The 27478-nt window shown below is 51.3% G+C and overlaps 1 protein-coding gene across 1 annotated transcript in view; it reads left to right on the top strand.

Moving 5' to 3' along the window:
• RPA2 (replication protein A2) overlaps positions 1-27478 on the top strand; it is a 112643-nt gene that overhangs the window by 1004 nt on the left and 84161 nt on the right. The gene's annotated exons all lie outside the window — the stretch shown is intronic.

The following is a 27478-nucleotide window of genomic DNA, read 5'->3' as shown; positions in this document are numbered from 1 at the left end:
CTGTGCCGTATGTATAAGGGCAGTTATAGGGCGGCCGAGCTGGGGAATGGCTGTGCTGTATGTATAAGGGCAGTTATAGGGCGGCCGAGCTGGGGAATGGCTGGGCCGTATGTATAAGGGCAGTTATAGGGCGGCCGAGCTGGGGAATGGCTGGGCCGTATGTATAAGGGCAGTTATAGGGCGGCCGAGCTGGGGAATGGCTGTGCTGTGTGTATAAGGGCAGTTATAGGGCGGCCGAGCTGGGGAATGGCTGTGCTGTGTGTATACGAGCAGTTATAGGGCGGCCGAGCTGGGGAATGGCTGTGCTGTATGTATAAGGGCAGTTATAGGGCGGCCGAGCTGGGGAATGGCTGGGCTGTATGTATAAGGGCAGTTATAGGGCGGCCGAGCTGGGGAATGGCTGGGCTGTATGTATAAGGGCAGTTATAGGGCGGCCGAGCTGGGGAATGGCTGGGCTGTATGTATAAGGGCAGTTATAGGGCGGCCGAGCTGGGGAATGGCTGGGCTGTATGTATAAGGGCAGTTATAGGGCGGCCGAGCTGGGGAATGGCTGGGCTGTATGTATAAGGGCAGTTATAGGGCGGCCGAGCTGGGGAATGGCTGGGCTGTATGTATAAGGGCAGTTATAGGGCGGCCGAGCTGGGGAATGGCTGTGCCGTATGTATAAGGGCAGTTATAGGGCGGCCGAGCTGGGGAATGGCTGTGCCGTATGTATACGGGCAGTTATAGGGCGGCCGAGCTGGGGAATGGCTGTGCCGTATGTATAAGGGCAGTTATAGGGCGGCCGAGCTGGGGAATGGCTGTGCCGTATGTATAAGGGCAGTTATAGGGCGGCCGAGCTGGGGAATGGCTGTGCCGTATGTATAAGGGCAGTTATAGGGCGGCCGAGCTGGGGAATGGCTGGGCTGTATGTATAAGGGCAGTTATAGGGCGGCCGAGCTGGGGAATGGCTGGGCTGTATGTATAAGGGCAGTTATAGGGCGGCCGAGCTGGGGAATGGCTGGGCTGTATGTATAAGGGCAGTTATAGGGCGGCCGAGCTGGGGAATGGCTGGGCTGTATGTATAAGGGCAGTTATAGGGCGGCCGAGCTGGGGAATGGCTGGGCTGTATGTATAAGGGCAGTTATAGGGCGGCCGAGCTGGGGAATGGCTGGGCCGTATGTATAAGGGCAGTTATAGGGCGGCCGAGCTGGGGAATGGCTGGGCTGTGTGTATACGAGCAGTTATAGGGCGGCCGAGCTGGGGAATGGCTGGGCTGTATGTATACGGGCAGTTATAGGGCGGCCGAGCTGGGGAATGGCTGGGCTGTATGTATAAGGGCAGTTATAGGGCGGCCGAGCTGGGGAATGGCTGGGCTGTATGTATACGGGCAGTTATAGGGCGGCCGAGCTGGGGAATGGCTGTGCCGTATGTATAAGGGCAGTTATAGGGCGGCCGAGCTGGGGAATGGCTGGGCCGTATGTATAAGGGCAGTTATAGGGCGGCCGAGCTGGGGAATGGCTGGGCCGTATGTATAAGGGCAGTTATAGGGCGGCCGAGCTGGGGAATGGCTGGGCTGTATGTATAAGGGCAGTTATAGGGCGGCCGAGCTGGGGAATGGCTGGGCTGTATGTATAAGGGCAGTTATAGGGCGGCCGAGCTGGGGAATGGCTGGGCTGTATGTATAAGGGCAGTTATAGGGCGGCCGAGCTGGGGAATGGCTGGGCTGTATGTATAAGGGCAGTTATAGGGCGGCCGAGCTGGGGAATGGCTGGGCTGTATGTATAAGGGCAGTTATAGGGCGGCCGAGCTGGGGAATGGCTGGGCTGTATGTATAAGGGCAGTTATAGGGCGGCCGAGCTGGGGAATGGCTGGGCTGTATGTATAAGGGCAGTTATAGGGCGGCCGAGCTGGGGAATGGCTGGGCTGTATGTATAAGGGCAGTTATAGGGCGGCCGAGCTGGGGAATGGCTGTGCCGTATGTATACGGGCAGTTATAGGGCGGCCGAGCTGGGGAATGGCTGTGCCGTATGTATAAGGGCAGTTATAGGGCGGCCGAGCTGGGGAATGGCTGTGCCGTATGTATAAGGGCAGTTATAGGGCGGCCGAGCTGGGGAATGGCTGTGCCGTATGTATAAGGGCAGTTATAGGGCGGCCGAGCTGGGGAATGGCTGGGCTGTATGTATAAGGGCAGTTATAGGGCGGCCGAGCTGGGGAATGGCTGGGCTGTATGTATAAGGGCAGTTATAGGGCGGCCGAGCTGGGGAATGGCTGGGCTGTATGTATAAGGGCAGTTATAGGGCGGCCGAGCTGGGGAATGGCTGTGCTGTATGTATAAGGGCAGTTATAGGGCGGCCGAGCTGGGGAATGGCTGGGCCGTATGTATAAGGGCAGTTATAGGGCGGCCGAGCTGGGGAATGGCTGGGCTGTATGTATAAGGGCAGTTATAGGGCGGCCGAGCTGGGGAATGGCTGTGCTGTGTGTATACGAGCAGTTATAGGGCGGCCGAGCTGGGGAATGGCTGTGCTGTGTGTATACGGGCAGTTATAGGGCGGCCGAGCTGGGGAATGGCTGGGCTGTATGTATAAGGGCAGTTATAGGGCGGCCGAGCTGGGGAATGGCTGTGCCGTATGTATAAGGGCAGTTATAGGGCGGCCGAGCTGGGGAATGGCTGTGCCGTATGTATAAGGGCAGTTATAGGGCGGCCGAGCTGGGGAATGGCTGGGCCGTATGTATAAGGGCAGTTATAGGGCGGCCGAGCTGGGGAATGGCTGTGCTGTGTGTATAAGGGCAGTTATAGGGCGGCCGAGCTGGGGAATGGCTGTGCTGTGTGTATACGAGCAGTTATAGGGCGGCCGAGCTGGGGAATGGCTGTGCTGTATGTATAAGGGCAGTTATAGGGCGGCCGAGCTGGGGAATGGCTGGGCTGTATGTATAAGGGCAGTTATAGGGCGGCCGAGCTGGGGAATGGCTGGGCTGTATGTATAAGGGCAGTTATAGGGCGGCCGAGCTGGGGAATGGCTGGGCTGTATGTATAAGGGCAGTTATAGGGCGGCCGAGCTGGGGAATGGCTGGGCTGTATGTATAAGGGCAGTTATAGGGCGGCCGAGCTGGGGAATGGCTGGGCTGTATGTATAAGGGCAGTTATAGGGCGGCCGAGCTGGGGAATGGCTGGGCTGTATGTATACGGGCAGTTATAGGGCGGCCGAGCTGGGGAATGGCTGTGCCGTATGTATAAGGGCAGTTATAGGGCGGCCGAGCTGGGGAATGGCTGTGCCGTATGTATAAGGGCAGTTATAGGGCGGCCGAGCTGGGGAATGGCTGGGCCGTATGTATAAGGGCAGTTATAGGGCGGCCGAGCTGGGGAATGGCTGGGCTGTATGTATAAGGGCAGTTATAGGGCGGCCGAGCTGGGGAATGGCTGGGCTGTATGTATAAGGGCAGTTATAGGGCGGCCGAGCTGGGGAATGGCTGGGCTGTATGTATAAGGGCAGTTATAGGGCGGCCGAGCTGGGGAATGGCTGGGCTGTATGTATAAGGGCAGTTATAGGGCGGCCGAGCTGGGGAATGGCTGGGCTGTATGTATAAGGGCAGTTATAGGGCGGCCGAGCTGGGGAATGGCTGGGCTGTATGTATAAGGGCAGTTATAGGGCGGCCGAGCTGGGGAATGGCTGGGCTGTATGTATAAGGGCAGTTATAGGGCGGCCGAGCTAGGGAATGGCTGTGCCGTATGTATACGGGCAGTTATAGGGCGGCCGAGCTGGGGAATGGCTGTGCCGTATGTATAAGGGCAGTTATAGGGCGGCCGAGCTGGGGAATGGCTGTGCCGTATGTATAAGGGCAGTTATAGGGCGGCCGAGCTGGGGAATGGCTGTGCCGTATGTATAAGGGCAGTTATAGGGCGGCCGAGCTGGGGAATGGCTGGGCTGTATGTATAAGGGCAGTTATAGGGCGGCCGAGCTGGGGAATGGCTGGGCTGTATGTATAAGGGCAGTTATAGGGCGGCCGAGCTGGGGAATGGCTGGGCTGTATGTATAAGGGCAGTTATAGGGCGGCCGAGCTGGGGAATGGCTGTGCTGTATGTATAAGGGCAGTTATAGGGCGGCCGAGCTGGGGAATGGCTGTGCTGTATGTATAAGGGCAGTTATAGGGCGGCCGAGCTGGGGAATGGCTGTGCTGTATGTATACGGGTAGTTAGGCTATATGCGCACGCTGCAGTTTTTTTTTGTACACAAACTGCAACGAAAACTGCAACTTGTTAGAGACAGCCTGGAAATGTGTAAAAAAAAAAACCAAAAAAAAAACAAAACACTTATAATGTAGGTGCATTTGTTTTTGTGTTTTTTTGTTATTTTTTTTAAAGGAGAAACAAAATATGATAGGATAGGATAATGGATAGATAGGAAAATAATAGATTGTTAATAAGAACATATAGATTAGATAATAAGAAAGAAAACTATACACAGAAAAAACAAAATAGCTTGATAGAGGGATAGCCAGCTTAATTTTTGGGGGTAAAAAAAATGATGTGGGGGTCCCACACTCTTTCATATCCAGCACAGGAACAGCTGCAGGCTGCAACTGTCTGCTGTACCTTGGCTGGTTATGAAAAATATTTGATTTATTTAAAAAAAAAAAAAAAAAAAGGTGGGGGTCCCCACATTTTTCTAATACCAGCCAAGGTACAGCCGACAACTGGGGGCTAATATTATTAGGGCGGGAAGGGCCATCGTTATTTCTAACTATAGCTGCCCCTGAGGTGGTGCATCCATAATTCTGGCGCTGGATCCAACTCTTCCCGATTGCCCTGGTGCGGTGGCAATTGGGGTAATATGGGGTTAATGGCAGCCCATTGCTGCCACTAAGCCCTAGGTTAGAGATGTCAGGCATTTATGAGATACCCCACATCACTAATCTGTAAGTGAAAGTAAATGACCACAAACAGCTAAAAAAATCCTTTATTTGAAATAAAATAAAAAGCCCCCTCTTTCACCACTTATTAACCCCCAAACACCCATCCAGGTCAAAAGTAATCCACACAAGGTCCCACGAAGCTTCCAGCACTACTACATCCCTGTCCTGTCACAGCCAGCGGCCATACAGCATTACTGCCAGCTGTGAGTGCAGACAGAGCCGCAGTGATCAGAATGAACTAGGATGAACCCCTGATGCTATGGGTCCCGCAGTACGGCGGGTGTCGCAGCAATGACTGTAGTGAATACATTTTCCAGTTTGTGCTCAGTGCTGACAGTGCAGTTGACATGTGGAATGAAAGTCACACACCTGCGGAGGACTTGCAATCGGGCATTTCAGATTGGACTATATAGCTGAGCAGTTTTCTCCTGTTACTTGTCGGTGACCAATGGATATCCTGTGTGTTAAGGACATTCTGAATCCATCTCTGCTCACTACCAGATCTCCTCTCTTGTCTTGTGTCTCTGCTTATTGTTTCCACTTTCTTGTTGGTTTTTCTGCTTTGATACTATGCTTGATTCCTATTTTGTCTGTGTGGAGTTCTTGGTGGAATTGGATCATTTCTTGCTGGGAGTGTCTGTATACTTAGCTCCATGATTCTGCAATGTGTTTTGTCATGCTTGGTATTAATTCAGTCCCTCATCTATATTAGTGTTTTTGGATCCCAGTAACATTTGAGTGCTGATTTAGTGGGGGAGAGGCCGTGTGGCCTCAGGGGTTTTCCATATCAGGCGTGCTCTTATTTTTAGGGTTTTTACGGCTGCAGACAGTGCTCCTTCCTATCCTTTCCTATAAAGATAGTTTGGCCCTCACTTTTGCTGAATCTGTCTGTCTTTTCTAGCTTTGTATTGTGTTTACCTATATCACCATAGTCTTTACATGTGGGGGGCTATCTATATCTTTGGGAACTGCTCTGAGGCAGATTAGCTTTTCTAATATTTCTTAATGTAAGATTATTTAGTTCTCCGGCTTTGTCAAGAGGACTAGGTCATCGTAGGCTCGTCCCACGGCTACTTCTAGTTGTGTGTCAGGATTAGGTCTGCAGTCCGTTAAAGGAGTTGCCCGACATAAACTCCCAAAAAAACTTTAAACTAATCTGTGCTGTGTTGTCATATAAATCTCCCCTAAGGTAAGTTCACACAGTAAGTTTTTCGTGGCGTTTTTGCACGTTTTTCGGGTGAGTTTTTGCTCAGAAAACTGCATGACTTTGCTTCCCCAGCAAAGTCTTAGTTTTCATTTTTGCTGTCTGCACACAGCGGGTTTTTTTAGCTGCGTTTTTGTGGTGCCCACAAAACGCAGCATGTCAATTATTTTTGCGTTTTCCACCCATTGAGTTCAAAGAGATGTTCAAAAACGCAAGGAAAACAGCAAATTGTAAATATAGCTGCGTTTTAGTGTGTTTTTATTACTAAAAATGCAGCTATAAACGCAAGGGGTGGGCAATAAAGTGACATGTACAGGAAGAGGATTCCTTCTGTCAGTAAATACAGAAGCGTGAATCCTCCCGGTACCGTCACCGCCGCTTCCACCTCCAGTCCTGTGCATGTCCGCTCCTGTGCGGCGCCATGTCTGGGCGGTAGGGGGAGGCAGCTGCGAAAACAAAAGTGAACAGTAGAAAAAAAAATGTCATACTCACCTGTCTGCAGACTCCCGGTGCCATGCCCGCTCCCAGCTCCTCTCCCGATACCGCCGCTCCGACTGTGTGCAGTGTCCCCGGGCACCTCCGATATCTGCAGGACCTGGCGCTGATCACCTGATGCGGTCAGCTGATCATAACTCTCGCGGTGACGCTGGCGCCCGGCCGGCTTAACCTGTCAGCGGATGCCGTCAGGAGACTTCTTCCCTGATTACCGGCAGCTCCTGCAGCGATCGGACAGGATCAGACTCTCCAGGAGCTGCTGGTAATCAGCACATAAGTGAGTATGTTTTGTTTTTTTTTGCACTGATGCATCATCTGATTGTATAAACGCTTTTATACCACCAGCTGCTGTGTGATGTGATTCACATCCTGGAACCTGACACATCATCTGATCGCTTTGCCTTCCAGCAAACTGATCAGATGATATTGGATCCGGATTGGACGGCGTGGGACCCTTGACCCAGGATTACTGATGAGGGTGGTTCTTTATTTCAATAAAGATGGAGTCACTAATTGTGTTGTTTTATTTCTAATAAAAATATTTTTTTTGTTTTTTTTTTGTTTTTTTTTGTTTTTTTTTTTATCTTTACTAGAAATTCATGGTGGCCATGCCTAATATTGGCGTGACACCATGAATTTCGGGCTTAGGGCAGCTGATAATATACAGCTAGCCCTAACCCCATTATTACCCAGCGAGCCACCCGTCACCAGGGCACCTGGAAGAGTTGGATACAGCGCCAGATGATAGCGCTTCTATGAAAGCGCCATTTTCTGGGGTGGCTGCGGACTGCAATTCGCAGCGGGGGTGCCCAGAAAGCATGGGCACCCTGCACTGTGGATTCCAATCCCCAGCTGCCTAGTTGTACCTGGCTAGACTCAAAAATTGGGCGAAGCCCACGTCATTTTTTTTTAATTATTTAATGAAATTCATGAAATAAAAAAAAAAGGGCTTCCCTATATTTTTGGTTCCCCCAGCCGGCTACAAATAGGCAGCTGGGGGTTGGGGGTAGCCCGTACCTGCCTGCTGTACCTGGCTAGCATACAAAAATATGGCGAAGCCCACGTCATTTTTTGGGGGGGGCAAAAAACTCCTGCATACAGTCCTGGATGGAAAATGCTGAGCCTTGTAGTTCTGCAGCTGCTCTCTGCTCTCCTGCACACACTATTGAATGTAGTATGCTGAGCCTTCTAGTTCTGCTCCCCCTGCCTCTCCCTCCTGCATACAGTCCTGGATGGAGGATGCTGAGCCTTATAGTTCTGCAGCTGCTGTCTGCTCTCCTGCATACACTATTGGATGGCGTATGCTGAGCCTTGTAGTTCTGCAGCTGTCTGCTCTCCTGCATACACTATTGAAGAAGGAAATGACATCAGACTTTTTTTTTTTTTTAACAATCTTTAATAACATTGTTCACTGATAAAAAACGCAGCAAAAAAACGCACCAAATTGCGGCAAAAACGCGTGCGTTTTTTTGTCACAAGTGCGTTTTTGTGCGGTTTTTGCCTCAAAAAACGCAGCGTCAAAAAAACAGTGTGTGAACCTAGCCCTACATTGTTATTTTTTGTTTTTTGACTTTTGTTCCTCTTGAATTATCCCTTTATTCTCTGCGGCTCTTTGTTTACCTTCAGCACAAGCAAACATGACTTCTTCCTCTTCTTGGTTGCCAAACCTCACAGTCAGAGCTGGCACTGCCCGGCCTCACTGTCCAGCCCCGCCCCCTGCCCACCCTCTGCACACTCATTGGCTGTCAGTATTCTGCTCAGCACTGACCTCTCAGCATTGGAAATAACAGAGCAGAGATCCTGCTTCTCTCATCTGTGACAGAGCAATCACCTCACATCCACAATGGTGGCACACAGAGATGTTACATGTTCCTCACCCCTTATAGATAAATTAATACTGTGTAATGAAGACTATACAGGGTGGTCCAAAAGTGGGTGCACAGTATGTGTAATAGGGTTATGAAGGGGGAGATTTATCAAACATGGTGTAACGTGAAACTGACTCAGTTGCCCTTAGCAACCAATCAGATTACACATTTCATTTTCCAAAGAGTCTGTGAAGAATGAAAAGTGGACTCTGGTTGCTAAGGGCAACTGAGTCAGTTTCACTTTACACCATGTTTGATAAATATTCCCCTTCATAACCCTATTAGGCTGGGGTCCCATGGGGATTACTGCTGCTGTACTGCCAGCGTGAGCCAAGTGTCATGCGAGGGGATCGCAGCGCTGCGGAGGGGAGGGAGGGATTTCTCTCCCTTTCTCCTCTGTAGCCGGCTATTGCTATTCTCGCAGTGCACTCGCGGTACACCAGTGTTCCGCGAGTGCAGTTCGATTTTTCTCTCACCTCATACACTTGAATGGGTGCAAGAGAAACAATGATCGCATTACAATTGCAGCATGCTGCAATTGTTATCTCGATCCGATTAGGGCTGAGAAAATAATTGCTCATGTGTGCTGACACAGTCTAATATTGGTCCAAGTGGAATGCAATTTTTTTTTTTATCGCATCCCACTCGCTCCGATTTTCATGCCGCGTGTCTTAGTCCTAACACATACTGTCCACCTACTTTTGGACCACCCTGTATATAGCATCTGTGAGTCTATAGTAGATACTGTATATACGTCATGTATGTATGATGTGTGTGTGTATGTTTTTGTGTAATATAGTTGTGTGTGTATGTATGTACAGTACAGACCAAAACTTTGGACACACCTTCTCATCTCTAGAACCCCTGTTAAGAGGAGACTTTGTGCAGCAGGCCTTCATGGTAAAATAGCTGCTAGGAAACCACTGCTAAGGACAGGCAACAAGCAGAAGAGACTTGTTTGGACTAAAGAACACAAGGAATGGACATTAGACCAGTGGAAATCTGTGCTTTGGTCTGATGAGTCCAAATTTGAGATCTTTGGATCCAACCACCGTGTCTTTGTAGAAAATGTGAACGGATGGACTCTACATGCCTGGTTCCCACCGTGAAGCATGGAGGAGGAGGTGTGATGGTGGGGGGGGGGGTGCTTTGCTGGTGACACTGTTGGGGATTTATTCAAAATTGAAGGCATACAGAACCGGCATGCCTACCACAGCATCTTGCAGTGGCGTGCTATTCCATCCAGTTTGCATTTAGTTGGACCATCATTTATTTTTCAATAGGACAATGACCCCAAACACACCTCCAGGCTGTGTAAGGGCTATTTGTCTAAGGCCCCTTTCACATGTCAGTGATTCTGGTACGTTTGTGCTTTTTTCTTAAACGTACCAGAATCACTGACATACGCAGACCCATTATAATGAATGGGTCTGCTCACACGTCAGTGATTTTTCACTGCACGTGTCTCTGTGCGGCGTACCCGCGTGTGCGTGATTGCCGCACGGAGACATGTCCATTTTTTTCTGGCATCACTGATGTCCCACGGACCACGCAGTGGTGTGGTCCGTGAAACACGTGCCAGAAAAAAACGTGCATTTAAAATAATAAATATTTTAACTCACCCGGCGTCCAGCGATGTCCTCTGCAGCCCGTGCAGCCTGCTGCTTCTAAGCCGGCTGATTACTGTTGCGCATCTTAATGATGCACGACACAGCCGACCCGGAAGCAGCTGCTGCAGGGGTCACCGCCGACCGGATGCTGCACCGAGGGAGGATTCAGCACCACGGATAGCGGGAGCGGGCACAGGTGAGTTGATTGCTAAGTGCAATCACGGGCCACGGAGAACGGAGCCCGGATTGCACTTAGACAACCCAAGTCACTGTTTTTCACTGACGTGTGAAACGGGCCTTAGAAGGAGAATGATGGGGTGCTACGCCAGATGACCTGGTCTCCAGTCATCAGACCTGAACCCAATCGAGATGGTTTGGGTGAGCTGGAACGCAGAGTGAAGGCAAAAGGGCCAACAAGTGCTAAGCATCTCTGGGAACTCCTTCAAGACTGTTGGAAAACCATTTCCGGTGACTACCTCTTGAAGCTCATCAAAAGAATGCCAAGAGTGTGCAAAATAGTAATGAAAGCAAAAAGTGGCTACTATGAAGAACCTAGAATATAAGACATATTTCTTTATCGTTCCTATGGGAGACCCAGATATTGGGTGTATAGCTTCTGCCTCCGGAGGACACACAAAGTACTACACTCAAAAGTGTAGCGCCTCCCTCTGAGCTTATACACCCCCTGGAGAACCTGATCTTGCCAGTTTATCGCTTTGTGTTCAGGAGGCATACATCCACACATGCATTCTCATCTGATTTTTCATTTTTGGAAAGAGTTTGAAGAAAAGCGGGTCCAAGCCTGGACCCCCGGCATGTCCCTTCTCACCCCACTGTGTCGGCGGTGCTGTTAAGGTTGATTCCAAGGCTGGAGCCTTACATGCCGTGCTCCTTCACCATCCCTCCTGGGCTCTGGCTTGAAGTGGGAGCCAGCACGGCTCTCCATGCTTGGCAGGAGACCGGTCTCCATCCGCAGCCCTTCAGGATCCTGCTGGACCGGAGCACTCATCCCCAGGGACTTGGAACCCTGCGTCTCAGCAAGCTAAGTACCTGAGACGTTTATATATTGGGGGTCCCTGTACTTTATTGTTGTGGGAGAGTGTGCTGAGTGACTTTTATGACATTTCCGGCGGGTTCTCTGGCTGTCGCCTGAGAACCGCGCCGATGGTGCCTGCGCGCCGGCCGCACCGCTCAAATTTAGGCCCCGGCTTCGCCGGAGGCCTACTTTCAGTTTCACTGCCCTCGCATGTCATTCATGCAGAGGGACAGCGCGGCTCCGCCCAGCGGCCGTTCTGCACAGGGGAGGGACACTCCTCACTGGGTACATGTCTCCTCCCCTGTAAGTCTCTATGGCCCTCCAGATCCCGCTCCCAGAGTGAGTGCCGCCCCCTCTCTTCGCTCCGGCGGCCATTTTCTCAGCGTTTTTCCCTGCGATCAGCACTGGTCTGCAGCATCCCTGCTGAGATGCTTGGGGGTCCGGGCTTCGGGATCTGGAGGGCACACAACACCGCTCTAGCGGTCTGGTAAGCCACAACCTCTGGTTGTGGACCTCTGTATATACTCTCTGGGGGTCATTCTGGCAGAGCCCCCACTCCAGCAGCATGTCTCATACGAGGAGCAAGGCTCCAAAGCTGTATTCAGTATGCACTGCATGTAAGCTCCTACTGCCTGAACCGAGCACCTATCCACATTGTGATGCCTGCTCTAACCTGACGATGCCTCAGCCTGGAATCGCACCCCCAGTGGTCTCTCCGGCTGCTCCGGCTCCTGTGGCTGAACCCCCGGCTTGGGTAGAATCCTTATCTACGTCTATCTCCCAGTCTTTTGCCGACTCCATGGGACAGCTGTCCAGGACTTTGCTGAACATGCATCAGCCCCCTTCACAGGGTGCCTCTGCTGCTAGGGCTCTCTCAGGACCGGAGCTCACAGAGGATTCATCATCTGGTCCCTGACCCCGTCCTCCTAAAAGGAGACGCAGGGCTCCCTCTCCTTCCTTGTCCCGCGGCTCTTTTTCAGAAGCTGACTCGCAGGACGAGGAGGATGCTATTACAGGGGGCTCGGAGGCTAACTCCATGTGCCCCATTGATCTGTCTGAAAGTGACTCAGATGTTAGTGATTTGATTGCGCCCATTAATTCTGTACTGGATCTCAATCCGCCAGTATCAGAGGAGCAACCCTCTCTGGCAGAAAAGCACCAGTTTACCTCGCCTAAGAGGACAAAGAGTGTGTTCTTTAACCACTCCAGTTTTCAGGCCGCTGTGACCAAGCCTAGGGCCTGTCCTGACAAATGCTTCCCAAAGCATGGTTCTGATGACCGTTTTCCCTTTCCACCTGAGGTGGTCAAGGAGTGGGCTCATTCACCAAAGGTAGACCCCCCGGTGTCTAGACTCTCAGCCCGGACCGTTGTATCAGTGGCTGATGGCACCTCTCTTAAGGATTCCACTGACCGCCAGGTTGACCTTCTGACCAAATCTGTATATGAGGCGGCAGAGGCCTCGTTCTCCCCAACTTTTGCAGCAGTGTGGGCTCTCAAAGCCATCTCTGCTTCTCTAGAGGAGATGCATTCCCTCGCCAGGGAATCTATGCCCGAAATGGTTACCTTAACTTCCCAAGCTTCAGCTTTTTCATCCTATGCCATGTCTGCCATGCTGGAGGCTTCTCACCGCACTGCGGTGGCTTCGGCTAATTCCCTCGCTATCCGCAGGATCTTGTAGCTTCGAGAGTGGAAGGCAGATGCTTCTTCAAAGAAGTACCTTGCTGGACTCCCTTTTGCTGGGTCCAGGCTGTTCGGTGAACAGCTGAACGAAATTATTAAGGAAGCTACTGGCGGGAAGAGTACTTCCATGCCACAAACCAAAACCAGGAAACCTGTCCAGGGTAGGAATCAGTCGAGGTTTCGTTCCTTTCGTTCCTCCAACTGGTCGTCCTCTAAGCCCTCGGCCTCGTCCACTAACTCAGCCAAGGACCAAAAATCCAACTGGCGCACAAAAGCGCGTCCACAGAAGACCGCAGGAGCTGCTGCCACTAAGGCAGCCTCCTCTTGACTGTCTGTCCGCGCCAGCAACGTCCTTAGTCGGTGGCAGGCTCTCCCACTTTGGCGACGCGTGGTTTCAACACGTCTCCGATCAGTGGGTGCGGGATATCATCTCCCACGGCTACAGGATAGAATTCTCTTCCAACCCGCCAGACAGATTTTTCTGTCAACTCCCCCCTGCTCCAAGGCCGCCGCCTTTTCTCAGGCCGTGGCATCCTTGCAGGCCAACGGAGTAATTGTACCGGTTCCCGCCCGGGAACGGTTCAGAGGTTTCTACTCAAATCTCTTCCTAGTCCCCAAAAAGGACGGTTCGTTCCGGCCCATCCTGGATCTCAAGCTTCTCAACAAGCATGTTCAGGTGCGGCATTTTCGCATGGAGTCTCTGCGATCAGTCATTGCCTCAATGACCCAAGGAGATTTCCTGGCATCCATCGACATCAGAGATGCCTATCTCCATGTGCCAATTGCAGTTTCACACCAGCGTTGGCTACGTTTTGCAATCGGAGAGGAACATTTCCAATTCGTGGCTCTTCCTTTCGGGTTAGCCACGGCCCCTCGGGTATTCACCAAGGTCATGGCAGCAGTGGTTGCGGTTCTGCACCTCCAGGGGTTGGCAGTGATTCCTTACCTGGACGACCTTCTAGTCAAGGCTTCATCCAGCGCAGACTGTCAGCGGAGTGTCTCGCTCACTCTCGCCACTCTAGCCCAATTCGGGTGGCTTGTCAATCTGCCCAAATCCACTCTGACTCCGACCCAGAGGCTCACGTACCTAGGGATGCAGTTCGAGACTCTGCCGGCACTTGTGAAGTTGCCCTTAATCAAACAGCAGTCCCTCCAACTGACGGTGCGCTCTCTGCTGAGGCCCCGCCGTTATTCCATCAGGCGTCTGATGCAGGTGCTGGGTCAGATGGTGGCGTCAATGTTCCCTTTGCCCAGTTCCATCTGCGTCCACTGCAGCTGGACATTCTCCGCTGTTGGGACAAGCGGCTTTCCTCCTTGCACAGGTTAGTGGCTCTGTCGCCACAGACCAGGAGCTCTCTTCAGTGGTGGCTTCGGCCCCTCTCTCTGTCTCAGGGACGCTCCTTCCTGGCCCCGTCCTGGGTGATCCTCACCACGGATGCCAGTCTATCCGGCTGGGGAGCGGTATGTCTCCACCGCCGAGCACAGGGCACTTGGACTCCGTCCGAGTCAGCCCTCTCGATCAATGTGCTGGAAACCAGAGCCGTGCTTCTGGCTCTCTTAGCTTTTCACCACCTATTGGCGGGCAAGCACATCCGAGTCCAGTCAGACAACGCGACAGCGGTTGCCTACATCAATCACCAAGGCGGGACACGCAGCCGCCTGGCAATGTTGGAGGTACAACGCATCCTTCAATGGACGGAGGACTCAAAGTCCACCATATCCGCAGTCCACATCCCAGGCGTGGAAAACTGGGAGGCAGATTATCTCAGCCGTCAAACCGTGGACAGTGGCGAGTGGTCCCTGCATCCGGCAGTGTTTCAGTCAATCTGCCGCAAGTGGGGCACTCCGGACGTGGACCTAATGGCATCCCGTCACAACAACAAGGTTCCGGTTTACGTGGCTCGCTCCCACGATCCTCAGGCATTCGCCACGGACGCTCTGGTTCAAGACTGGTCCCAGTTTCGTCTGTCCTACGTGTTTCCCCCTCTAGCTCTCTTGCCCAGAGTCCTGCGCAAGATCAGAATGGAGGGCCGTCGAGTCATCCTCATTGCTCCGGACTGGCCCAGGCGAGCTTGGTATCCAGACCTGCTCCATCTGTCCGTAGAGGTGCCGTGGCATCATCCGGACCGTCCAGACCTTCTCTCACAAGGTCCGTTTTTCCGCCAGAATTCTGCGGCTCTCAGATTGACGGCGTGGCTCTTGAGTCCTGGATTTTGACGGCTTCTGGTATCCCCCCTGAAGTCATCTCACTATGACTCGGGCCTGTAAGTCTTCCTCTGCCAAGATCTATCACAGGACTTGGAAAATTTTCCTGTCCTGGTGTCGCTCTTCCGGCCATCCTCCTTGGCCTTTTTCCTTGCCGACCCTTCTGTCTTTTCTACAGTCCGGTCTGCAGCTGTGACTGTCCTTCAACTCTCTCAAGGGACAAGTCTCGGCTCTGTCAGTGCTGTTCCAGCGGTGTATCGCCCGGCTGGCTCAGGTCCGCACCTTCATGCAAGGTGCGTCTCACATCATTCCGCCTTACCGGCGGCCCTTGGATCCCTGGGACCTCAATTTGGTTCTCACGGTTTTGCAGAAACCCCCCTTTGAGACTCTTAGGGAGGTTTCTTTGTTTCGTCTTTCACAGAAAGTGGTCTTTCTAGTGGCCATAACTTTCCTCAGGAGAGTCTCTGATTTGGCTGCGCTCTCTTCGGAGTCACCTTTTTTGGTTTTTCATCAAGACAAGGTGGTTCTCCGTCCGACTCCGGACTTTCTCCCTAAGGTGGTTTCTCCTTTCCACCTTAACCAGGACATTACCCTACCTTCCTTTTGTCCGGCTCCTGTTCATCGCTTTGAAAAAGCGTTGCATACTCTGGATCTGGCGCGTGCTCTCCGGATCTATGTGTCTCGCACTGCTGCTCTTAGGCGGTTTACCTCTCTTTTTGTGCTAACCACAGGTCGGCGTAAGGGCCTCTCTGCTTCTAAGCCGACCTTAGCCCGTTGGATTAGGTCGATCATTTCGGATGCCTACCAGTGTTCTCAGGTGCCTCCCCCGCCGGGGATCAAGGCACACTCGACCAGAGCTGTCGGTGCCTCTTGGGCTTTCAGGCACCAGGCTACGGCTCATCAAGTCTGTCAGGCTGCCACTTGGACTAGCCTGCATACCTTTTCAAAGCACTACCAAGTGCATGCTCATGCTTGGGCAGACGCATCCTTCAGGCGGCTGTCGCCCATTTGTGAAGTTAGGCTCCGCCTACTTCTTAGTTTTTCTGTTTATTCCCACCCATGGACTGCTTTGAGACGTCCCAATGTCTGGGTCTCCCATAGGAATGATAAAGAAAAAGAGAATTTTGTTTACTTACCGTAAATTCTTTTTCTTATAGTTCCGTATTGGGAGACCCAGCAACCTCCCTGTTGCCTGTTGGCAGTTTCTTGTTCCGCGTGTTATCACCGGCTGTTGTCGTGGACAGAGTCTCCGGTTGTTCCGGTTCTTGCTCTGTTTTTACTTGTGGGTGGCTATTCTCCTTCAGCTTTTGCACTAAACTGGCTAGATCTGGTTCTCCAGGGGGTGTATAAGCTCAGAGGGAGGAGCTACACTTTTGAGTGTAGTACTTTGTGTGTCCTCCGGAGGCAGAAGCTATACACCCAATGTCTGGGTCTCCCAATACGGAACTATAAGAAAAAGAATTTACAGTAAGTAAACAAAATTCTCTTTTTTCAGTTGTTTCACACTTTTTAAGTTTTTCATTTCACATGTTTTAATTCATAGTTTTGATCCCTTCAATGTGAATCTACAATTTTCAGAGTCCTGAAAATAAAGAAAACTCTTTCAATATTAATAATAAGTTTTATTTCTATAGCGCCAACATATTCCGCAGCGCTTGAATGAGAAGGCGTGTCCCAGTTTTTGGTCTGTACTGTGTGTGTGTGTGTGTGTGTGTGTGTGTGTGTGTGTATATATATATATATATATATATATATATATATATATATATATATATATATATATATATATATATATATATATATATATATATATATATATATATATATAATTTATTTGCACATAGCTTGTCCTGGCTTATCCCTTTGTGTCACTATACGAATTGACACATTGGGCTCCGAATGTGGAATGTGCAGATTGCACACGAGTGGTCACATGACCATTCATTCTGACTGTCGACAACTCACTGTCTGCTGCATGTGTTGTGATGATTCACTTATCTGCACTGTAAGGGTATGTGCGCACCTACCCATTTTTTGTGGCATCAAAAATACGTTTTTTGCTGCATTTTTATGCGTTTTTTTTTTATCAGTGAACAATGCCATTAAAGGTTGGTGAAAAAAAAATATAAGATCTTATGTCATTTCCTTGTTCAATCTGTTCTCCACTAGTGTATGCAGGAAAACAGACAGCTGCCGTACTAGAAGGCTCAGCATGCTCCATCCATCACTGTATGCTGGAGGGAGAGGCAGGGAGAGCAGAACTACAAAGCTCAGCATCCTCCATCCCGGACTATATTCTGGAGGGAGAGGCGGGGGGAGCAGAACTACAAGGCTCAGCATACTCCAGCCACTAGTGTATGCAGGAGAGCAGACAGCAGCTGCAGAACTGCAAGGCTCAGCATCCTCTATCCAGGACTGTATGCGGTAGGGAGACGCTCTCTCTTTCCCCTCTGTGTGCTTGCTCCCACACTCCGTGCTCTCTTCCCACCTCCGATATGAGTGCATGTCCGAGATGCAGAAGATCAGTGCTGGCCTTTGCTCCCGGCTTCTTAGTATCAGAACACTGCAAAGAGGAGAGCACACGGGGGAGGGGGGAGACAGTTCCCAGGGCGTCGGGCACTAAATATAAAGCGCTGGGGACACAGCGCTGACAGTGTCCCTGAAAGCAAGTGGGCAACTTTCTTGTTCCTTGCCTTATTGAATTGGAAACTGAATCGGCTAGATTATCAGGTGATTACGTATTTCGGCACAGGAGGCGGGGGAGGGAGACTACGGAGTGTGTGGGAGGGGGTGGGGGGCGGGTACTCATCGCACTATACAGTACCTACCTACTAAGCAGCAGGGCGGCAACATGCTGTTCACTCATTTGCATGTCAACATGGTCCTGCCCCTGTTGACATGAAATGACCGGAAGCAGCAAAATCACGGCAGGAGCGGTCACATAACCATTCTGAGCCGGGGGAGAGGGGCTGACAGCAGGGCAGCTAAGTGGTCACTATCTACTTACCTGCCCCAATGTAGCCCAATAGGGAAAGAACAAAAAAAGGCAAAATAAGCTGGATAACCCCTTTAAGATTCCCGCCACTCTGTTACGTTTTGGGTTTCTGCATTTTTTTTGATCCTCCTTGGTCCCTGAATCATTCCAGGGTACTCAAAAGAAGGGAAAAAAAGTGTCTTTTTTTTTCTTCTTTTTTTTTTTTTTTTTCCCTTTTTATCTCTGGGTGCTGTGGAGGATCTTGTGCTGTTATGGGTGTCACACAGCTGGGCCAGTCGATCAGCTTACGTCTCAGGTTAAGGATATATCCGATTATCTTGCTCAGACACCTGCTGTAGAAGCTAAGATACCTTTACCGGATTTGTTCTCTGGGGATCGGTCTAAATTTTTGAACTTCAAGAACAATTGTAGGTTATTTTTTTTTCCTTGAAACCCAAGTCCTCAGGGTCTTCCAGGCAGTGAGTTCAGATTATCTCTCTACAGCGTGGTGAGGATTGGGCCTTTTCCCTGGTGCCTGAAGATCCTGCTCTTGCTGATGTGGATTTTTTTTTTCAGGCTCTGGGGTTGTTATATGATGAACCTAACGCTATTGATCAAGCCGAGAAACTTTATTGGCTTTGATCCAGGGTCAGGAACCTGCAGAGATATATTGTCAGAGGTTTTGTAAGTGGGCGGTCCTTACTGAGTGGAATGATGCGGCTCTCTTTCGGAAGGGGTTGGCAGAGCCTGTGAAGGATGTTATGGTGGGCTTTTCTGTCCCCCTGGTCTCGATGCCTCTATGTCATTGGCCATTCAGATTGATAGACGTTTACATGAACGTAAAACAATGCGAACAGAGGTGTCGCTCTCAGAGCAGTCTCCGGAGCCTATGCAGTGTGATAGGGTCCTTTCTGGGGTGGAATGGCAGGATTTTAGACGGCGTAATAAGCTGTTTTTTTTTTTTTTTCTATGGTACCTTTGCATGCTCCTATCCCTTTGAGGGGTATTGATGCTACTCCTTTAGCTGAAATAAGCCCCATTTAGGACCCAGACGACAATGCGGGTTGCGTCTGACCATCGGGAGGTTTGTAAGTTTTTGGTCTTGCACAATTTGCATGACATTTTGGTACTGGGATTCCCTTGGTTGCAATCCCATAATGCAGTTCTTGATTGGACTTCTTTATCTGTGACTAGTTGGGGCTGCCAATGTGTGCATAGTGATACTCCTGTTTTGGCTATTTCATCTCAGACATGGGAGGTCCCTGACTATTTGTCAGATTTCACGGATTGTATTTAATGAGACAGAGGCTGTGTGGCGCCCTGGACAAGTCAGGGGCCACAGAACAACACCAACACACCCCACACTCCCGGTCAGGCACACCGAAGTCAGACACAAACCCTTGTTGCCTTCCCCCAGGGGCGGATGTCCACACCAGGGGGTGGGCCAGGCGGTTGGCCCCGCCCACCGAGGAGTTCACAGTCCTGGAGGCGGGAAAAGTAAGGCAGATAGTTGTGAAGTGAAAGTGAGAGGAAGGAGAGTGGCAGTTAAGCAGCCTGAAGTTGGTCCGGGTGTGTGGCCTGGACGGATCAGCAAGGTTGGCAGACGGTGGTGACCGTCTGCAGGAGTGGCCTATCGGAGTTTACCGTAAGGACCGTGGACGGGCGGTGGCCCGGCGCTACTGGACCGGTACGCAAAGAGAAGCCAGCACCATCTGGCAGGGGCTTACGGACCCCGGCAAGGCTAGGAGTCGCCGTGAATTTGCCAAATTCGATAGCGAAGGGAACCTCCTGGGTTTCCCAGCAGCCAAGTCCCGACAGAAGGCAACCGTCCAACCGAGAGAGGGAAACACAGTCATCGCCAAGGCTAAAGTTCCCAGGGCCAGAGCCTGCGGGCAAAAGGGGCTCCTCCAGCCCATATCCAAGCTGGGGAGCGGGTTACCGGTGGGAACCCATTGGAACCGTTTACAGTACACAGGTGCAGGGAAAGGCAGTCACCATCAACCTGCCGGGAGAAACAACACCGCAGCCGTCTGTGGGACCCGTCCATCCAGCCGTGTGTTTTACCGAGAACTGTGTCCTCATCATTGGCTGAGTACCACCGCTGCCCCCGCGACCCTGCACCTCACCAGGCCCTGTAACCCACCTGTCATCCATCCCTACCCCATCACCGGGCCCTGGGACAACCAACCCCCTACCCACGGAGAGAAGAACTAACATCCAGGCTGCTCCCTGTCATCGCTCCCGGGATTCCCGTCTAGAGCAGCGGTGGTGTCACCAATATCACCACAACCGTGGGTGGCGTGACGGACAATAACCAAATCCCCACCATCCAATCAAATCCCCTTTTCACTCACGGGCGAGGAACGCCGCTCGAGTCCCCGGGATCCGGCCCACCGCTCGAGCCACCACTGAGCAGCAGTAGCCGGACCCGAGCAGTGGGAGAGCGCAGCGTCCCCTCCTCCGCCCGCGACAACTTGGCGTCACGAACAGGATCCTACCGTTCTACCAACAGGTGGAAGTCCGCCTTGTGTGACCGCCGGAGGTGTCCGGCCGAAAAATTTGTGAAGCAGCCATCTTGGGCGCGAAGAATTCCCGCTCGAGCGTCTCCTCTAGTAGTGGAGGCGCAAAGGCCAAAACCCCGCCCCTGTAGAGGAGGAGCCGGAAAGAGACTAAGGGGGACTGATGGCGTCTGGCCGCATGTAGCCCGCGGCTATAGAAGCAGGGACGCCAGGACCCTGCGGCCATTGACTTGTTCCTGGAAGAGGCCGCTGCTAAAGATGCTGAGTCCGACCGACAACACCATGGTCCTCGCGCCTGGCCCCGCAGCGTGGGTGGAAGTCCGGACCGTCCAGCTAAGCAGCCGTCTGCAGGTCCGCATGCAGATCCTCCTGGAGGAGTGGGAGGCCGACATGGCGGAAGTGGTGGCGGCCATACGGAGACGCGAGGTGGAGGGAGTCTTGGAAGGGAGGGTAAGTGACCCACGCCCCTGTACCCCTTGTGGGTCGGTCATCGCGGCCGAGGGACCCGGTCCATACCCGCTCGCCCTGCTACCTCCCCCGCTACCCGTGTTGGCTGCTGCTGCCCCGCCACTAGGCCCGCTACCACCACCATCGGTAGCGGTACCCTGCCAATCCGACCCGGCGGACCGACCTGTAGCAGAAGCTCGTGACCGCCCTGATCCGCTTCCATGGAAGAAGCCGAAGGCTGAGCCCGTCAGCAAAGATGCACCGGAGGCACGGCGGGGATGCAGCTGCCAGGAGGCAGAGCAGGCCATGTCACAGCGGGGTCCCTCATTACCGAAGGTACCGGTCGTAGCCGGCACAGGGGGACTCCGGCTGGGCCCATCCCCCACACCGCCTGAACCGGAGCAAGCAGAAAGTGCTCCGCACCAGGAGCGGCAGCAAAGGCAGCTGCGACGCGGGATTGCTGATGAAGTAAGAAAAGTTAAAGCATGGTAGCGGTTCCCGGTTACCTTGCTGTCGGTCCCCATTGGGACTCTACTGACGTTCCAGACGGCCCTCAAGGCTAAGGAGTCCGGTTGCAGGAGCAGTCGTACCCGCATCATCGGCAGCTGAAAATGGAGTCCTGTGGGACAGTGTCACCCCTGTGGGAGGGTGGCGTTGGGGGCTCGTGCTGTTCGGTGGTGGACTGTGGGAAAGCTGCAGGAGGAAGCTGTACCGGAGCCAGATGTTGTGGATGGCCCCTGGGACCCAGCTAACAGTCCCCGTTGGGACCCTACGGCAAGCCTCCGTTGGGACCCTACAGTTTTGTTTGTGGTAGCCCGTTGGCTACGAAGCACTATTGTCCCCGTGGGGACTGTTTGCAACCCAATGCGTAGAAACTGCTATGGACAAGCCTGAGAACTAGCAAGGCAACCACGAACTTGTGGCTTGTAAATAATTATGTTTGTGGCTTTCACCGTTGCCGCCTCCGGAGAGGCAGATTGGAGGAAGGGCCCGCAGTGGAGCAGGCTGGGGCCCAGCCACCACCGGAACCGGTGGCGATCTTCTGGGGGTTTCAGGGGTTCCCCATGGACGTGGATCCCCTGAAAAGGACAGAACCCGCTCGGGCAACTTGTGCTGGACTGGGGTCAAGGGGTGCTGCCTGTTTGCTTAGGGGCAGCATCAGGGCCAGGTTGCTTGGGTGGAAGAGAGCGGAAGCCGTTACTGTTTGCAACGTTTTAAGTAAGAGTACCTCCCGATGTGGGAAGATGTTATTTTACTTGTAATCACTGTTTTACCGTTATCTTTTTCAGTTGTGAAAATAAAACCGGTGATGGACGGGCAGCCCGCGGACGGTCTGCATTTTACTAAGGGGGAATGTGGCGCCCTGGACAAGCCAGGGGCCACAGAGAACAACACCAACACACCCCACACTCCCGGTCAGGCACACCGAAGTCAGACACAAACCCTTGTTGCCTTCCCCCAGGGGCTGATGTCCACACCAGGGGGGTGGGCCAGGTGGTTGGCCCCGCCCACCGAGGAGTTCACAGTCCTGGAGGCGGGAAAAGTAAGGCAGATAGAGTTGTGAAGTGAAAGTGAGAGGAAGGAGAGTGGCAGTTAAGCAGCCTGAAGTTGGTCCGGGTGTGTGGCCCGGACGGATCAGCAAGGTTGGCAGACGGTGGTGACCGTCTGCAGGAGTGGCCTATCTGAGTTTACCGTAAGGACCGTGGACGGGCGGTGGCCCGGCGGTACCGGACCGGTACGCAAAGAGAAGCCAGCACCATCTGGCAGGGGCTTGCGGACCCCGGCAAGGCTAGGAGTCGCTGTGAATTTGCCAAATTCGTTAGCGAAGGGAACCTCCTGGGTTTCCCAGCAGCCAAGTCCCGACAGAAGGCAACCGTCCAACCGAGAGAGGGAAACACAGTCACCGCCAAGGCTAAAGTTCCCAGGGCCAGAGCCTGCGGGCAAAAGGGGCTCCTCCAGCCCATATCCAAGCTGGGGAGCGGATTACCGGTGGGAACCCATTGGAACCGTTTACAGTACACAGGTGCAGGGAAAGGCAGTCACCATCAACCTGCCGGGAGAAACAACACTGCAGCCGTCTGTGGGACCCGTCCATCCAGCCGTGTGTTTTACCGAGAACTGTGTCCTCATCATTGGCTGAGTGAGTACCACCGCTGCCCCCGCGACCCTGCACCTCACCAGGCCCTGTAACCCGCCTGTCATCCATCCCTACCCCATCACCGGGCCCCGGGACAACCAACCCCCTACCCACGGAGGGGAGAACTAACATCCAGGCTGCTCCCTGTCACCGCTCCCGGGATTCCCGTCTAGAGCAGCGGTGGTGTCACCAATATCACCACAACCGTGGGTGGCGTCGCGGACAATAACCAAATCCCCACCATCCAATCAAATCCCCTTTTCACTCACGGGCGAGGAACGCCGCTCGAGTCCCCAGGATCCGACCCACCGCTTCAGCCACCATTGAGCAGCAGTAGCCGCAGCAGCTGGACCCGAGCAGTGGGAGAGCGCAACGTCCCCTCCTCCGCCCGCGACAGCTGCGTTTTTGCCTCTGCATAGGGACTGTGATTGCGCTATTGAATTAGTGCATGGTTGTAAATTTCCTAAGGGATGGCTTTTCAATTTATCTGTACCTGAACATGTTGCTATGCGGAATTACAACTTTGGAGAAGGGTCACATTAGACAATCATCTTCACCTCTGGGCGCCGTCTTTTTCTTTGTGACCAAGAAGGTGGCTCATTGCGACCCTGTATTGATTATCGTCTCCTTAATAAAATCACGGGTAAATATCAGTATCCATTGCCTCTGATTTCCGACCTGTTTTCTAGAGTGAAGTGTGCTAGTTGGTTTACTAAGTTCCATCTTCGGGGAGCATATAATCTCATTCGCATTAAGCAGTGTGATGAATGGAAGACTGCATTTAATACCCCTGAGGGGCATTTTGAGTACCTAGTGATGCCCTTTGGGCTCACTAATTCCCCTTCCATCCTTCAATTATTCATGAATAATATTTTCCGGAACTTTGTGGACAAGTTTTTTTGATTTGTCTATTTGGATGACATTTTGATTTTTTTCTCACGACTGGGATTCTCCTGTTGAACAGGTTCAGACAGTATTTCAGGTTCTCAGTGACCATGCATTATATGTTAAGGAATCGAAATGTCTGTTTGGCGTACAAAAGATCTCTTTTTTGGGGTTTAATTTATTTTGTCCCCATCTTCTATTGAGATGGATATGGTCAAGGTCCCAGCCATTCATGATTGGGTTCACCCTACTTCTTTGAAAGGCCTGCAGAAGTTTACAGGCTTTGCCAATTTCTATCGTAAATTCATAGGCAATTTTTCCAGTATTGTCAAGCCATTGACTGATTTGACCAAGAAGGGAGCTGATGTTGTGAATAGTTCTTCAGAGGCAGTCTTGGCTTTTCAAGAGCTTAAAGGTTTACATTCTGCTCCAGTCTTGCGGCAGCCTGATGTGTCTATTCCTTTTCAGGTGGAGATCGGAGCTGTCTTGTCTCAGAGACCCTGTGACTTCTAAATTTAGACTCTGTTTTTTTTTTTTCCCGGAAATTTTCACCACCAGAGCGAAATTATGATGTGGGGAATTGGGAATTATTGACGATGAAGTGGGCTTTTGAAGAATGGCGACATTGGCTGGGGGGGGAGAGTCATCAAATTGTTGTACTTACTGATCATAAGAATTTGACCTATCTTGAATCTGCCAGTAGGTTGAATCCTAGGTGGGCCTTGTTTTTCACACACATTAATTTTGTGGTCTGTTATGTTCCGGGTACTAAGAATATTAAAGCGGATGCCCTTTCTAGGAGTTTCTTTGCTGATTCTCTGGATGTGACCGAGCCTGCTACTATTCTGCATGAGGGAGTGATTCTCTTTGCAATTTCACCCGATTTGAGACTTGCTCTTGAGGAATTTCAGGAGAACAAACCTGAACGATGTCCTGTGGGGAAATTGTATGTTCCTGACCAATGGAGGAGTAGAGTAATATCTGAAGTGCATTGTTCTTTGTTGCCTTGTCATCCTGGGATTTTTGGCACCAGGGATTTGGTGAGTAGGTCCTTTTGATGGCCTTCTCTGTCTTGTGATGTGAGGAGCATTGTGCAGTCCTGTGGGATCTTTTCTAGATCCAAGTCGTTCTAGTGGACTATTACTGCCATTGCTGGTGCCTAAGAGACCATGGACTCTAATCTCTATGGATTTTATTTCTGATCTCCCTGTTTCTCAGGGGATGACGGTTATATGGGTAATCTGTGATAGATTTTCCAAAATGATTCATTTGGTGCCACTGCCTAAGTTGCCATCAGCTTCGGAGTTGGTACCTTTGTTTCTTCGTCAGGTAGTTCGTTTGCATCGTATTCCTGAGAATATTGTGTCCGATAGGGGAGTCCAGATTGTGTCTAGATTTTGGAGAGTTTTTTGTTCTAGGCTGGGAGTTTAGTTGTCCTTCTTCTCTACGTTTCATTCTCAGACCAATGGACAGACTGAGAGGACAAATCAGACTTTGGAAACCTATTAGCGATGTTTTGTGTCAGCTGATCAGGACGACTGGGTTTCTTTTTTGTCTTTCTCTGAGTTTGCTCTTAATAATAGAGCTAGTTTGGCCACTTTGATGTCTCCCTTTTTTTGCAATTTTTGGGTTTCATCCTCTGTTTTCTTTGGGGCAGATGGAGGCTTCCGCCTGCCCGGGTGTTGATTCTGCAGTAGAGTAAATGCAGCATATTTGGGCTCAAGTGGTGGATAAATTGTCCCACTCCCAGGAAAATGCCCAACGGTTTGCCAACCGACGTAGGACTGTGGGTCACCGGTTTAAGGTAAGGGACTTGGTTTGGTTGTCTTCCAGACATCTTCCTATGAAAGTTTCTTCTCCGAAATTTAAGCCAAGGTTTATTGGACCTTTTATAAAATTTCGAAGATAATTAATCCTGTTTCTTTCCGTTTGGCTCTTCCAGAGACTTTCAAGATTCACAATGTCTTTCATAAGTCTTTGTTAAAAAAATATGTTGAACCGGTAGTGCCCATTACTGCGCCTCCTGATCCTGTGTTGGTCGAAGGGGATCTGGTATATGTAGAGGAAAAACATTTGGATTCCCGTATTACTAGACAGAATCCAGTATCTGGTCAAGTGGAAAGGTTATGGTTATGAGGATATTTCTTGGGTGGTTGCTTCCGATATACATGCTGATCGCTTGATCCGTGCTCTTCATCGAACCCATCCTGACAAACCCAGGGGTTCCGGTAAGGGTTCGGTGACCCCTCCTCAAGGGGGGGTACTGTTGTGAATACATTTTCCAGTTTGGGGCTCCCTCTTGTGGTCAGTGCTGACGGTGCAGTTGACGTGTGGAATGAAAGCCACACATCTGTGGAGGACTGGCAATCGGGCATTTCAGATTGGAACTATATAATTGAATAGTTTTCTCCTATTACTTGCCGGTGCTCAATGGATATCCTGTGTGTTAAGGACATTCTGAAACCAGCCCTGCTCACTACCAGAACTCCTCTCAGATAAGGAATCTTGTGTCTCTGCTTATTGTTTCCTCTTTCTTGTTGTTTTTTTCTGCTTTGATACTATGCTTGATTCCTATTTTGTCTATGTGTAGTTCTTGGTGGAATTGGATCATTCCCTGCTGGGAGTGTCTGTATACTTAGCTCCATGATTCTGCAATGTTTTTTGTCATGCTTGGTATTAATTCAGTCCCTCATCTATATTACTGTTTTTGGATCCCAGTAACATTTGAGTGCTGATTTAGTGGGCGAGAGGCAGTGTGCCCTTGGGGGTTTTCCATATCAGGCGTGTTGGTATTTTTTAGGGTTTTTATGGCTGCAGACAGTGCTCCTTCCTATTCTTTCCTATAAAGATAGTTTGGACCTTACCTTTGCTGAATGTCTTTTCTAGCTTTGTATTGTGTTTTCCTATATCACCGTAGTCTTTACATGTGGGGGCTATCTATATCTTCGGGGATTGCTCCAAGGCAGATTAGCTTTCTTATATATCTAGCTGTAAGAATATTTAGTCCTCCGGCTGTGTCGAGACGACTAGGTCATCGTAAGCTCATCCCATGGCTACTTCTAGTTCTGTGTCAGGATTAGGTCTGCAATCCGCTAAGGTTCCAGCCACTTTGTTACCTTTTGGGTTTCCGCTTTTTTGATCCTCCTCGGTCCCTGAATCTTAACAAATGACGTCACGGGTTAAATGCTGTGAGGGTCAGGCCGCTAATAAAGGGAGCCGCGTGATCGGCGGTTTGATCACTCACGTGAGTCCTCCGGCTCACTTCAGTCACAGCCTGATTTGCGCTCACAGGTGGAGGTCTCCAGTTGCGATGCAAATCACCTGAGTGACATCACCGCTGATCTTGCTGCTCACTTCAGTCAGTCGGGTGGTTTGCTGTCACAGGTGGAGGACTCCAGCTGTGGCAGCAGCTGACCTGAGTGATGTCACCACTGACAGAGCGAGTCACTTCATTGGTGCTGTACGATGTAGATACGCCCACCGACGGCTGTGATTGGTTGCAGTCAGACAGCTGTCACTCAGCAT

The sequence above is a fragment of the Anomaloglossus baeobatrachus genome, chromosome 2 (assembly GCF_048569485.1).
Source record: "Anomaloglossus baeobatrachus isolate aAnoBae1 chromosome 2, aAnoBae1.hap1, whole genome shotgun sequence".
In the NCBI taxonomy this organism is placed as follows: Eukaryota; Metazoa; Chordata; class Amphibia; order Anura; family Aromobatidae; genus Anomaloglossus; species Anomaloglossus baeobatrachus.
Note: the sequence above shows the minus strand (reverse complement) of the source record. Positions and strands in the feature narration are given on the sequence as shown.